We start from the raw sequence: 15,727 nt of genomic DNA, 5'->3' as shown, positions 1-15,727 counted from the left end.
TCAGAATGGACCATCCTGGATATCTTCTATGATGGTTTATCTGAGATATCAAATATGTCATTGGATACCTCTGCAGGTGGATCCATTCACCTGAAGAAAATGCCTGCAGAAGCCCAAGAACTCATTGACATGGTTGCTAATAACCAGTTCATGTACACTTCTGAAAGGAATCCTGTGAATAATGGGACGCCTATGAAGAAGGGAGTTCTTGAGGTTGATACTCTGAATGCCATATTGACTCAGAACAAAATATTGACTCAGCAAGTCAATATGATTTCTCAGAGTCTGAATGGAGTGCAAGCTGCATCCAACAGTACTCAAGAGGCTTCTTATGAAGAAGAAGCTTATGATCCTGAAAACCCTGCAATAGCAGAGGTAAATTACTTAGGTGAACCTTATGGAAACACCTATAATCCATCATGGAGAAATCATCCAAATCTCTCATGGAAGGATCAAAGGCCTCAATAAGGCTTTAATAATGGTGGAAGAAACAGGTTTAGCAATAGCAAGCCTTTTCCATCATCTACTCAGCAACAGACAGAGAATTCTGAGCAGAATCCATCTAGCTTAGCAAACTTAGTCTCTGATCTATCCAAGGCCACTGTAAGTTTCATGAATGAAACAAGGTCTTCCATTAGAAATCTGGAAGCACAAGTGGGCCAGCTGAGTAAAAGGATCACTGAAATCCCTCCTAGCACTCTCCCAAGCAATACAGAAGAAAATCCAAAAGGAGAGTGCAAGGCCATTGACATAACCAAAATGGCCGAACCCAATGAGGGAGAGGAGGACGTGAATCCCAAGGAGGAAGACCTCCTGGGACGTCCAGTGATCAATAAGGAGCTTCCCTCTGAGGAACCAAAGGAATCTAAGACTCATCTAGAGACCATAGAGATTCCATTGAACCTCCTTATGCCATTCATGAGCTCTGATGAGTATTCCTCTTCTGAAGAGAATGAGGATGTCACTGAAGAGCAAACTGCCAAGTTTCTTGGTGCAATCATGAAGCTGAATGCCAAATTATTTGGTATTGAAACTTGGGAAGATGAACGTCCCTTGTTCACCAATGAACTAAGTGATCTGGATCAACTGACATTGCCTCAGAAGAGACAGGATCCTGGAAAGTTCATAATACCTTGTACCATAGGCACCATGATCTTTAAGGCTCTGTGTGACCTTGGTTCAGGGATAAACCTCATGCCCCTCTCTGTAATAGAGAAACTGGGAATCTATGGGGTACAAACTGCTAGAATCTCATTAGAGATGGCAGATAATTCAAGAAAACAGGCTTATGGACAAGTAGAGGACGTGTTAGTAAATGTTGAAGGCCTTTACATCCCTGCTGATTTCATAGTCTTAGATACTGGAAAGGAAGAGGATGAATCCATCATCCTAGGAAGACCTTTCCTAGCCACAGCAAGAGCTGTGATTGATGTGGACAGAGGAAAATTGATCCTTTAATTGAATAAGGACAACCTTGTGTTTACAACTCAAGGATCTCTCTCTGCATCCATGGAGAGGAAGCAGAAAAAGCTTCTCTCAAAGCAGAGTCAAACAAAGCCCCCACAGTCAAACTCTAAGTTTGGTGTTGGGAGGCCACAACCAAACTCTAAGTTTGGTGTTGAACTCCCATATCCAAACTCTAAGTTTGGTGTTGGAGAGACTCAACAATGCTCTGAACATTTGTGAGGCTCCATGAGAGCCCACTGTCAAGCTATTGACATTAAAGAAGCGCTTGTTGGGAGGCAACCAAATTTTTATTTATCTAACTATATTTTTCTTAGTTATATGTCTTGATAGGTTCATGATCATGTGGAGCCACAAAATAAAGAGAAAAATTGAAAACGGAATCAAAAACAGCAGAAGAAAAATCACACCCAGGAGGAAGCATCTGCCTGGCGTTCAACGCCAGAACAGAGCATGGTTCTGGCGCTGAACGCCCAAAATGGGCAGTGTCTGGGCGCTGAACGCCCAAAATGGGCATCATCTGGGCGCTGAACGCCCAGAACAAGCATGGTTCTGGCGTTCAACGCCAGAAATGGCCAACAAATGGGCGTTGAACGCCCAAAATGGGCACCAACCTGGCGTTGAACGCCCAGAGTTGTGTGCAAGGGCATTTTGCATGCCTAAATTGGTGCAGGGATGTAAATGCCTTGACACCTCAAGATCTGTGGACCCCACAGGATCATCTCAGGATCTGTGGACCCCACAGGATCCCCACCTACCTCCACTCACTTCTTCTCACCCCTCTTTCACAAAAATCCCATGAACACTCTTCCCCAAAACTCTTCACCAATCACCTCAATCTCTCTTCCCTATCACCACTTCACCACTCACATCCATACACCCACCCACTTAAATTCAAACCATCAACTCACCTCCATATGTTCTTCTTCTTCTACTATTCTTTCTTATTTTGCTCGAGGGCTAGCAATATTCTAAGTTTGGTGTGGTAAAAGCATAGCTTTTTTGTTTTTCCATAACCATTGATGGCACCTAAGGCCAGAGAAACCTCTAGAAAGAGAAAAGGGAAGACAAAAGCTTCCATCAAGAGTCTATAGCTCAGTGGTAGAACATTTGACTGCAAATCAAGAGATCCCTGAGATACCTCAGGGGATACATTTTCTTCCACACAATTATTGGAAGCAACTAAGGGTCGAACATCAAGAGCACTCCATCATCCTTCATGAAATAAGAGAAGATCAAAAAGCAATGAGGGAGGAGCAACAAAGACAAGGAAGAGACATAGAAGAGCTCAAGGACATTATTGGTTCCACAAGAAGGAAACGCCACCATCACTTAGGTGGATTCATTCCTTGTTTTTATTTCTTCTGTTTTTCGTTTTCTATGTTATGTGCTTATCTATGTTTGTGTCTTCATTACATGATCATTAGTAGTTAGTAACTATGTCTTAAAGTTATGAATGTCCTATGAATCCATCACCTCTCTTAAATGAAAAATGTTTTAATTCAAAAGAACAAGAAGTACATGGGTTTCGAATTTATCCTTGAACTTAGCTTAATTATATTGATGTGGTGACAATGCTTCTTGTTTTCTGAATGAATGCTTGAACAGTGTATATGTCTTTTGAAGTTATTGTTTAAGAATGTTAAATATGTTGGCTCTTGAAAGAATGATGACTAGGAGACATGTTATTTGATAATCTGAAAAATCATAAAAATGATTCTTGAAGCAAGAAAAAGCAGCAAAGAACAAAGCTTGCATAAAAAAAAAATAGGCGAAAAAAAATAGAAAGAAAAAGAAAAAGCAAGCAGAAAAAGATAAAAGCTCTTAAAACCAAGAGGCAAGAGCAAAAAGCCAATAACCCTTAAAACCAAAAGGCAAGGGCAAATAAAAAGGATCCCAAGGCTTTGAGCATCAGTGGATAGGAGGGCCTAAAGGAATAAAATCCTGGTCTAAGTGGCTAAACCAAGCTGTCCCTAACCATGTGCTTGTGGCGTGTAGGTGTCAAGTGAAAACTTGAGACTGAGCGGTTAAAGTCAAGGTCCAAAACAAAAAAAGAGTGTGCTTAAGAACCCTGGACACCTCTAATTGGGGACTTTAGCAAAGCTGAGTCACAATCTGAAAAGGTTCACCCAATTATGTGTCTGTGGCATTTATGTATCCGGTGGTAATACTGGAAAACAAAGTGCTTAGGGCCACGGCCAAGACTCATAAAATAGCTGTGTTCAAGAATCATCATACTGAACTAGGAGAATCAATAACACTATCTGAACTCTGAGTTCCTATAGATGCCAATCATTCTGAACCTCCATGGATAAAGTGAGATGCCAAAACTATTCAAGAGGCAAAAAGCTCTAAGTCCCGCTCATATGATTGAAGCTATGTTTCATTGATAGTTTGGAATTTATAGTATATTCTCTTCTTTTTATCCTATTTGATTTTCAGTTGCTTGGGGACAAGCAACAATTTAAGTTTGGTGTTGTGATGAGCGGATAATTTATATGCTTTTTGGCATTGTTTTTAGTATGTTTTTAGTAGGATCTAGTTACTTTTAGGGATGTTTTCATTAGTTTTTATGTTAAATTTACATTTCTGGACTTTACTATGAGTTTGTGTTTTTTTCAGTGGTTTCAGGTATTTTCTGGCTGAAATTGAGGGACATGAGCAAAAATCAGATTCAGAGGTTGAAGAAGGACTGCTGATGCTGTTGGATTCTGACCTCCCTGCACTCAAAGTGGATTTTCTGGAGCTACAGAACTCAAAATGGCGCGCTTCTAATTGCGTTGGAAAGTCGACATCCAGGGCTTTCCAGCAATATATAATAGTCTATACTTTGACCAAGAATAGACGACGAAAACTGGCGTTCAACGCCAGCTCTCTGCCCAATTCTGGCGTCCAGCGCCAGAAAAGGATCCAAAACCAGAGTTGAACACCCAAACTGGCACAAATGCTGGCGTTCAACTCCAAGAAGGACCTCTACACGTGCAACACTCAAAGCTCAGCCCAAGCACACACCAAGTGGGCCCCGGAAGTGGATTTATGCATCAATTACTTACTTCTGTAAACCCTAGTAGCTAGTTTATTATAAATAGGACCTTTTACTGTTGTATTAGACATCTTTGAATCCGGGATTGTATCTTTGGATCATCTTTGGATGCCTGGTTCTTAGATCAGAGGGGCTGGCCATTCGGCCATGCCTGGACCTTTCACTTATGTATTTTCAACGGTAGAGCTTCTGCACTCCATAGATTAAGGTGTGGAGCTCTGCTGCTCCTCAAAGATTAATGCAAAGTACTAATGTTTTCTATTCAATTCACTTGTTCCGCTTCTAAGATATTCATTCGCACTTCAACCTGAATATGATGAACGTGACAATCATCATCATTCCCTATGAACGCGTGCCTGACAACCACTTCCGTTCTACATTAGATTGAATGAGTATCTCTTAGATCTCTTAATCAGAATCTTCGTGGTGTAAGCTAGAATGATGGCGTCATTCAAGAGAATCCAGAAAGTCTAAACCTTGTCTGTGGTATTCCGAGTAGGATTCAATGATTGAATGACTGTGATGAGCTTCAAACTCGCGAATGCTGGGCGTAGTGACAGACGCAAAAGGATAGTAAATCCTATTCCAGCATGATCAAGAACCAACAGATGAATAGCCGTGCCGTGACAGGGTGCGTTGACCATTTTCGCTGAGAGGATAGGATGTAAACATTGACAAGGGTGATGCCTCCAGACGATTAGCCGTGCCGTGACAAGACATTTGGATCATTTTCCCGAGAGAAGACTGAAAGTAGCCATTGACAATGGTGATGCATTACATAAAGCCAGCCATGAAAAGGAGTAAGACTGATTGGATGAAGATAGCAGGAAGGCAGAGATTCAGAGGAACAAATGCATCTCTATACGCTTATCTGAAATTCTCACCAAGGAATTACATAAGTATTTCTATCCTTCTTTTATTAATTATTTTCGAAAACTCCATAACCATTTGATATCCGCCTGACTGAGATTTACAAGGTGACCATAGCTTGCTTCATACCAACAATCTTTGTGGGATTCGACCCTTACTCACGTAAGGTATTACTTGGACGACCCAGTGCACTTGCTGGTTAGTTGTGCGAAGTTGTGAACCATGGTATTGGCATCATGTTTTTGGCGCCATTACCAAGGAAAGAAAGAGCGATGAATTTTACATAATCAATGTGTAATCACAATTTCTGCGCACCAAGTTTTTGGCGCAGAAATTGTGATTACACTTTGATTATGTAAAATTCATCGCTCTTTCTTTCCCCGGCAACGGCGCCAAAAACTTGGTGCACGAATTGTGAATCAGACTTTTCACAACTCGTACCACTAACCAGCAAGTGCACTGGGTCGTCCAAGTAATACCTTACGTGAGTAAGGGTCGAATCCCACGGAGATTGTTGGTTTGAAGCAATCTATGGTTATCTTGCAATTCTTAGTCAGGAAGTCAATTATATTTATCTCTTGAATTGCGAATGAACAAGAGAGCATGGGTTAAAAGTTACTTGTTATGCAGTAATGGAGAATATGTTGGAGTTTTGGAGATGCTTTGTCTTCTGAATCTTTGCTTTCCTCTGTTCTCTGATTCACGCACGCACGTCCTTCTATGGCAAGCTGTGTGTTGGGGCATCACCGTTGTCAATGGTTACATCCCCTCCTCTTGTGAAAATGATCCAAATGCTCTGTCACAGCACGGCTAATCATTTGAGGTTCTCGATCATGCTGGAATAGGATTCACGCTCCTTTTGCGTCTGTCACTACGCCCAGCACTCGCGAGTTTGAAGCTCGTCACAGTCATTCAATCCCTGAATCCTACTCGGAATACCACAGACAAGGTTTAGACTTTCCGGATTCTTATGAATGCCGCCATCAATATAGCTTATACCACGGAGATTCTGATTAAGGAATCTAAGAGATATTCATTCAATCTGATGTAGAACGGAGGTGATTGTCAGACACACGTTCATAGATTGAGGAAGGTGATGAGTGTCACTGATCATCACCTTCTCCATAGTTAGGCGCGAATGGATATCTTAGATAGGAACACGCATGTTTGAATAGAAAACAGAAATACTTGCATTAATTCATCGAGACAGAGCAGAGCTCCTCACCCCCAACAATGGGGTTTAGAGACTCATGCCGTCAAAGAGTACAAAGTTTTGATCTAAACGTCATGAGATACAAAATAAGTCTCTAAAAGTTGTTTAAATACTAAAATAGTAGCCTAGGTTTACAAGAAATGAGTAAACTATAGCAGATGGTATAGAGATCCACTTCTGGGGCCCACTTGGTGTGTGCTGGGGCTGAGACTTAAGCAATTCACGTGCATAAGGCCATTTTGGGCGTTCAACGCCAGGTTTGGATCCATTTCTGGCATTGAACTCCAACTTTTGATCCTTTTCTGGCGCTGGACGCCAGAATTGGGTAGAGAACTGGCGTTGAACGCCAGTTTACATCATCTCCCTTTCTCCATCATAGACCTAAGCGGAAATGAACAGTCCAGGAGGACACTGGGGTCATATTCTAACCCCTCTACTGCTTCATATGGGAGTAGTATCTGCATACCCTCCATTGGAGTCAGTAGCTTTGAGTTGAATCCTCAGCTCATTATCATGGTGCAGCAAAGTTGCCAGTATTCCGGTCTTCCACAAGAAGAACCTACAGAGTTTCTGGCACAGTTTCTACAGATTGCTGACACAGTACATGATAAAGAAATAGATCAGGATGTCTACAGACTATTACTGTTTCCATTTGCTGTAAAAGATCAAGCTAAGAGGTGGTTGAATAACCAACCTAAGGCCAGCATAAGGACATGGAAACAGCTGATAGAAAAATTCCTGAATCAATACTTTCCCCCAAAACGGATGACACAGCTAAGGCTGGACATCCAAGGCTTTAAACAAGGAGATAATGAATCTCTTTATGATGCCTGGGAGAGATACAGAGAGATGCTACGAAAATGCCCCTCTGAAATGTTTTCAGAGTGGGTTCAGTTAGACATCTTCTATTATGGGCTTGCAGAAGGAGCTCAGATGTCTTTGGATTACTCAGCTGGTGGATCTATCCACATGAGAAAGACAATTGAAGAAGCTCAAGAGCTCATTGATACAGTTGCCAGGAATCAGCATCTGTACCTAAGCAGTGACCCTTCCATGAAAGAAGAGGTTAAAACAGCAACTGCTGAACTCAGTCCTGTAAAACAAGCTGCTGAATTCAATCAGTAATTGGACTTTCTAACAAAGCAGTTAGCCGAATTCAAAGATAGACTACAAGAGACAAGGATGGCTAATATACATATGGACGAACAGTTTAAGCAAACAAAGCAACAGCTATCAAGGCAAATAACAGAAGAATGCCAAGCAGTTCAACTAAGAAGTGGGAAAACATTAAATACTCCATCTCAAGGCAGCAAAAAGCTACGAAATGAGCAAACCACCCAAAATTCACCTGAGGACAGTAAGAGCCCAGGGAAAAGTAATTCTGGAACTAAAACGCCAGAAATTTGGTGGAAGGCTGGCGCTGAACGCCCAGACCATGCTCAGGACTGGCGTTCAACGCCAGAAACAAGGCAGGACTGGCGTTCAACGCCAGAAATAGGCAAGGATCTGGTGTTGAACACCCAAAATGGGCAAGATCTGGCGCTTAACGCCCAAAATAGGCACAGTTCTGGCATTCAAACGCCAGGAACAGACAAGGAGCTGGCGTCCAATTTCACTCCAGTTTCTAACCCTGGCACTCAATTGCCAATGAGGGATCAGACACACACAAGTGCTGATAACAACCCCTCTAAAAAGGCTTCTTTAACAACTAAGGTTGAAGAATATAAAGCCAAGATACCTTATCCTCAAAAATTCCGGAAAGAGGAGCAGGATAAGCAATTTGCTCACTTTGCCGATTATCTCAGGACTCTTGAAATAAAGATTCCATTTGCAGAAGCACTTGAGCAAATACCTTCTTATGCCAAGTTCATGAAAGAGATCTTGAGTCATAAAAAGGATTGGAGAGAAACAGAAAGAGTTCTCCTCACTGAAGAATGCAGTGCAGTCATTCTGAAAAGCTTTCCTGAAAAGCTTAAAGACCCTGGGAGTTTTCTGATACCATGCATATTAGAAGGTCAATGCACCAAGACAGCTTTATGCGATCTTGGGGCAAGCATCAACCTAATACCTGCATCCACTATCAGAAAGTTTGGCTTAACTGAAGAAGTTAAACCAACCCAGATATGTCTCCAACTTGCTGATGGTTCCACTAAATACCCATCAGGCGTGATTGAAGACATGATTGTCAGAGTTGGGCCATTCGCCTTTCCCACTGACTTTGTAGTGCTAGAAATGGAGGAGCACAAGAGTGCTACTCTCATTCTAGGAAGACCCTTCCTAGCAACTGGACGAACTCTCATTGATGTCCAACAGGGGAAATAACCCTGAGAGTCAATGATGATGAGTTTAAGTTGAACGCTGTCAAAGCCATGCAGCATCCAGACACATCAACAGACTGCATGAAAGTTGATCTTATTGACTCCTTGGTAGAAGAGATCAACATGGCCGAGAGTCTCGAATCGGAGTTGGAAGACATCTTTAAAGATGTTCAGCCTGATTTGGAGGATTCAGAGGACATGAAAGAGCCTCTGAAACTTCTTCTGGAAGAGGAAAAACCTCTTAAACCCGAGCTCAAGCCATTACCACCATCCTTGAAATATGCATTTCTGGGAGAAGGTGACACTTTTCCAGTGATCATAAGCTCTGCTTTAAATTCACAGGAAGAGGAAGCACTTATTCAAGTGCTGAGGACACACAAGACAGCTCTTGGGTGGTCCATAGGTGACCTTAAGGGCATAAGCCCAGCTAGATGCATGCACAAACTCTTATTGGAGGATAATGCTAAACCAGTGGTTCAACCACAGAGACGGCTAAATCCAGCCATGAAAGAAGTGGTGCAGAAAGAGGTCACCAAATTACTAGAGGCTGGGATTATTTATCCTATTTCTGATAGCCCCTGGGTGAGCCCTGTCCAAGTCGTCCCAAAAAAGGGAGGGATGACAGTGATTCATAATGAAAAAAATGAACTAGTTTCTACAAGAACAGTTACAGGGTGGCGCATGTGTATTGACTACAGAAGGCTCAATATAGCCACCAGAAAGGATCATTTTCCTTTACCATTCATAGATCACAAATGGCCTCTGCACGTGGAAAGTTAAAGCTCAGCCCAAGCACACACCAAGTGGGCCCCGGAAGTGGATTTATGCATCAATTACTTACTTCTGTAAACCCTAGTAGCTAGATTATTATAAATAGGACTTTTTACTATTGTATTAAGCATCCTGGATCGTATTTTGATCCTGTGATCACGTTTTGGGGGCTGGCCATCTAGGCCATGCCTGGACCTTTCACTTATGTATTTTCAACGGTAGAGTTTCTACACTCCATAGATTAAGGTGTGGAGCTCTGCTGTTCCTCAAAGATTAATGCAAAGTACTACTGTTTTCTATTCAATTCATCTTATTTCGCTTCTAAGATATTCATTCGCACTTCAATCTGAATGTGATGAACGTGACAATCATCATCATTCCCTATGAACGCGTGCCTGACAACCACTTCCGTTCTACATTAGACTGAATGAGTATCTCTTAGATCTCTTAATCAGAATCTTCGTGGTGTAAGCTAGAATGATGGCGGCATTCAAGAGAATCCGGAAAGTCTAAACCTTGTCTGTGGTATTCCGAGTAGGATTCAATGAATGAATGACTGTGACGAGCTCTAAACTCGCGATTGCTGGGCGTAGTGACAGACGCAAAAGGATAGTAAATCCTATTCCAGCAGGATCGAGAACCGACAGATGAATAGCCGTGCCGTGACAGGGTGCGTTGACCATTTTCACTGAGAGGATAAGATGAAACCATTGACAAGGGTGATGCCTCCAGACGATTAGCCGTGCCGTGACAGGGCATTTGGATCATTTTCCCGAGAGAAGACCGAAAGTAGCCATTGACAATGGTGATGTATCACATAAAGCTAGCCATGGAAAGGAGTAAGACTGATTGGATGAAGATAGCAGGAAAGCAGAGGTTCAGAGGAACGAAAGCATCTCTATTCGCTTATCTGAAATTCTCACCAGTGATTTACATAAGTATTTCTATCCCTATTTTATTAATTAATTTCGAAAACTACATAACTATTTTATATCCGCCTGACTGAGATTTACAAGGTGACCATAGCTTGCTTCATACCAACAATCTCCGTGGGATTCGACCCTTACTCACGTAAGGTATTACTTGGACGACCCAGTGCACTTGCTGGTTAGTTGTGCGAAGTTGTGAACCATGGTATTGAAATCATGTTTTTGGTGCCATTGCCAGGGAAAGAAAGAGCAATGAATTTTACATAATCAAAGTGTAATCACAATTTCTGCACACCAAGTTTTTGGCGCCGTTGCCGGGGATTGTTCGAGTTTGGATAACTGACGGTTCATCTTGTTGCTCAGATTAGGTAATTCTCTTTTCGTTTTCTTTTCAAAAATTTTTCAAAAATATTTCAAAATTTTCTCACCTGTTTTCGAAAAATTTTCTAAAATAAATGTTTACAAAAATATATTTTTTTCAGAATTTTTAAGAATGAATTCTAGTGTTTCATGATGATTTGTTAAATCCTAGCTGGCTGTAAGCCATGTCTAATTTTTTGGACTGGGGTTTCAACTTACCATCACAAATGAAGAGATTCTCACACACTTAGTTGCTCTATACATGAAAAGTATCAATACATACTAAAGCTTGGCTGGCTATTAAGCCATGCCTAACCCTTTGATTGGAGCTTTAGACTAAAGAGCATAAGATTCCTGGAATTCATATTAAAAATTTTCGAATCCTTATTTTTGTTTTTCAAATGATTTTCGAAAATTTTAAAATAAAAATACAAAAAAAATCATAAAATCATAAAAATAAAAAATATTTTTGTGTTTCTTGTTTGAGTCTTGAGTCATGTTATAAGTTTGGTGTCAATTGCATAATCATCTTGCATTTTTTCAAAAATTCATGCATTCATAGTGTTCTTCATGATCTTCAAGTTGTTCTTGGTAAGTCTTCTTGTTTGATCTTTGCATTTGCATGTTTTGTGTCTTTTCTTGTTTTTCATATGCATTCTTGAATTCTTAGTGTCTAAGCATTAAAGAATTCTAAGTTTGGTGTCTTGCATATTTTCTTTGCATTAAAAATTTTTCAAAAATAAGTTCTTGATGTTCATCTTGACATTCATAGTGTTCTTGGTGTTCATCTTGACATTCATAGCATTCTTGCATGCATCACATGTTTTGATCCATAACTTTCATGCATTGCATCATTTTTCTTGTTTTTCTCTCTCATCATAAAAATTCAAAAATCAAAAAAATATCTTTCCCTTTTTCTCTCTTAAAATTTCGAAAATTAGATTTGACTTTTTCAAAAATTTTTAAAATCTAGTTGTTTTTATGAGTCAAATCAAATTTTCAAATTAAAAAAAAATCTTATCTTTTTCAAAATCTTTTTCAAAAATCAAATCTTTTTCATTTTTCTTAGTTATTTTCAAAAATTACAAAAATATTTTTCAAAAATCTTTTCTTAATTTTATCTCATAATTTTCGAAAATAACATCATCAATTAATGTTTTGATTCAAAAATTTCAAGTTTGTTACTTACTTGTTAAGAAAGATTCAAACTTTAAGTTCTAGAATCATATCTTGTGATTTCTTGTGAATCAAGTCATTAATTGAGATTTTAAAAATCAAACCTTTTCAAAAACTAATTTCAATCATATCTTTTCAAAAATATCTTCTTATCTTATCCTTTTCAAAATTTGATTTTAAAATATCTTTTCTAACTTCTTATCTTCTTATCTTTTCAAAAATTGATTTTCAAAATTTGTTTCAACTAACTAACTAACTTTTTGTTTGTTTCTTATCTTTTTCAAAACCACCTAACTAACTCTCTCTCTCTAATTTTCGAAAATATCTTCCCTCTTTTTCAAAAATTTCTTTTTAATTAACTAATTATTTTATTTTTTTATTTGAATTTTCGAAAAACTACTAACCTTTTTCAAAAACTATTTTTGAAAATCATTAACTCTTTTTCAAAAAATTATTTTCGAAAATTCTCTCCTCCTCTCATCTTATTCTATTTATTTATTCATCCACTAACATCTCTTCCTCACCAAAAATCCGAACTCCTTCTCTCTTTCTGAGATCAGATTTTCTTCTTCTTTTCTTCTACTCACAAAGGGACCTCTATACTGTGGTATAAAGGATTCCTATTATTATTATTATTATTATTTTTTCTGTGCCCTCTTCTTTGTCATATGAGCAGGAGCAAGGACAAGAATATTCTTGTTGAAGTTGATCCAGAACCTGAAAGGACTCTGAAAAGGAAACTAAGAGAAGCTAAATTACAACAATCCAGAGATAACCTTTCAGAAATTTTCGAACAGGAAGAGGAGATGGCAGCCGAAAATAATAATAATGTAAGGAGAATGCTTGGTGACTTTACTACACCTAATTCCAATTTACATGGAAGAAGCATCTCCATTCCTACCATTGGAGCAAACAATTTTGAGCTGAAACTTCAGCTAGTTTCTCTGATGCAGCAGAACTGCAAGTTTCATGGACTTCCATCTGAAGATCCTTTTCAGTTCTTAACTGAATTCTTGCAGATCTGTGATACTGTTAAGACTAATGGAGTAGATCCTGAAGTCTACAGGCTCATGCTTTTCTCTTTTGCTGTAAGAGACAGAGCTAGAGTGTGGTTGGACTCTCAACCCAAAGATAGCCTGAACTCTTGGGATAAGCTGGTCACAGCTTTCTTAGCCAAGTTCTTTCCTCCTCAAAAGCTGAGAAAGCTTATAGCTGATGTTCAAACCTTCAGACAGAAAGAAGGTGAATCCCTCTATGAAGCTTGGGAAAGATACAAGCACCTGACCAACAAGTGTCCTTCTGACATGCTTTCAGAATGGACCATCCTGGATATATTCTATGTTGGTTTATCTGAGCTATCAAAGATGTCATTGGATACTTCTGCAGGTGGATCCATTCACCTAAAGAAAATGCCTGCAGAAGCTCAAGAACTCATTGACATGGTTGCTAATAACCAGTTTATGTACACTTCTGAGAGGAATCCTGTGAGTAATGGGACGCCTATGAAGAAGGGAGTTCTTGAAATTGATACTCTGAATGCCATATTGGCTCAGAATAAAATATTGACTCAGCAAGTCAATATAATTTCTCAGAGTCTGAATGGAATGCAAGCTGCATCCAACAGTACTCAAGAGGCATCTTCTGAAGAAGAAGCTTATGATCCTGAAAACCCTGCAATAGCAGAGGTAAAGTACATGGGTGAACCTTATGGAAACACCTATAATCCATCATGGAGAAATCATCCAAATCTCTCATGGAAGGATCAAAGGCCTCAACAAAGCTTTAATAATGGTGGAAGAAATAGGTTTAGCAATAGCAAGCCTTTTCCATCATCCACTCAGCAACAGACAGAGAATTCTGAACAAAATACCTCTAATTTGGCAAACTTAGTCTCTGATCTGTCCAAGGCCACTGTAAGTTTCATGAATGAAACAAGGTCTTCCATTAGAAATTTGGAAGCACAAGTGGGCCAGCTGAGTAAGAGGATCACTGAAATCCCTCCCAGTACTCTCCCAAGCAATACAGAAGAGAATCCAAAAGGAGAGTGCAAGCCCATTGAATTAATTACCATGGCCGAACCCACAAGAGAGGAGAAGGACGTGAATGCCAAGGAGGAAGACCTCCTGGGACATCCAGTGATCAATAAGGAGCTTCCCTCTGAGGAACCTAAGGAATCTGAGACTCATCTAGAGACCATAGAGATTCCATTGAACCTCCTTATGCCATTCATGAGCTCTGATGAGTATTCCTCTTCTGAAGAGAATGAGGATGTTACTGAGGAGCAAGCTACCAAGTTCCTTGGTGCAATCATGAAGCTGAATGCCAAATTATTTGGTATTGAAACTTGGGAAGATGAACCTCCCTTGTTCACCAATGAACTAAGTGATCTGGATCAACTGACATTGCCTCAGAAGAGACAGGATCCTGGAAAGTTCATAATACCTTGTACCATAGGCACCATGATCTTTAAGGCTCTGTGTGACCTTGGTTCAGGGATAAACCTCATGCCCCTCTCTGTAATAGAGAAACTGGGAATCTATGGGGTGCAAGCTGCTAGAATCTCATTAGAGATGGCAGATAATTCAAGAAAATAGGCTTATGGACAAGTAGAGGATGTGTTAGTAAAGGTTGAAGGCCTTTACATCCCTGCTGATTTCATAGTTATGGATACTGGAAAGGAAGAGGATGAATCCATCATCCTAGGAAGACCTTTCCTAGCCACAGCAAGAGCTGTGATTGATGTGGACAGAGGAGAATTGATCCTTCAATTAAATAAGGACAACCTTGTGTTTATAACTCAAGGATCTCTCTCTGCATCCATGGAGAGGAAGCAGAAAAAGCTTCTCTCAAAGCAGAGTCAACTAAAGCCCCCACAGTCAAACTCTAAGTTTGGTGTTGGGAGGCCACAACCAAACTCTAAGTTTGGTGTTGAACTCCCATATCCAAACTCTAAGTTTGGTGTTGGGGGAGTTTCAACAATGCTCTGAACATCTGTGAGGCTCCATGAGAGCCCACTGTCAAGCTATTAACATTAAAGAAGCGCTTGTTGGGAGGCAACCCAATTTCTATTTATCTAACTATATTTTTCTTAGTTATATGTCTTTATAGGTTCATGATCATGTGGAGTCACAAAATAAATATAAAAATTGAAAACGAAATCAAAAACAGCAGAAGAAAAATCACACCCTGGAGGAAGCACCTGTCTGGCGTTCAACGCCAGAACAGAGCATGGTTCTGGCGCTGAATGCCCAAAATGGGCATCATCTGGGCGCTGAACGCCAGAATTGCACCCTGGAGAGGAGCTGGCGCTGAACGCCCAGAACAAGCATGGTTCTAGCGTTCAACGCCAGAAATGGCCAGTAAATGGGCATTGAACGCCCAAAATGGGCACCAACCTGGCGCTGAACGCCCAGAGTTGCGTGCAAGGGCATTTTGCATGCCTAATTTGGTGGAAGGGTGTAAATCCTTGAACACCTCAGGATCTGTGGACCCCACAGGATCATCTCAGGATCTGTGGACCCCACAGGATCCCCACCTACCTCCACTCACTTCTTCTCATCCCTCATCACTCTCTTTTACACAA

General features: G+C 40.2%; 1 non-coding gene across 1 annotated transcript; it reads right to left on the bottom strand.

Moving 5' to 3' along the window:
- Nucleotides 1-13,346: 13,346 nt before the first annotated feature.
- Nucleotides 13,347-13,454, bottom strand: LOC148562258 (small nucleolar RNA R71). Its single transcript, XR_015888049.1, has one exon. It is a non-coding gene; the product is annotated as a small nucleolar RNA R71 (small nucleolar RNA).
- Between the last annotated feature and the right edge of the window lie 2,273 nt (nucleotides 13,455-15,727).

Source organism: Arachis ipaensis, chromosome B6 (genome assembly GCF_059453495.1).
Source record: "Arachis ipaensis isolate K30076 ecotype BB chromosome B6, ASM5945349v1, whole genome shotgun sequence".
Lineage (NCBI taxonomy): Eukaryota > Viridiplantae > Streptophyta > Magnoliopsida > Fabales > Fabaceae > Arachis > Arachis ipaensis.
This window is presented reverse-complemented; position numbering and strand designations above follow the sequence as displayed.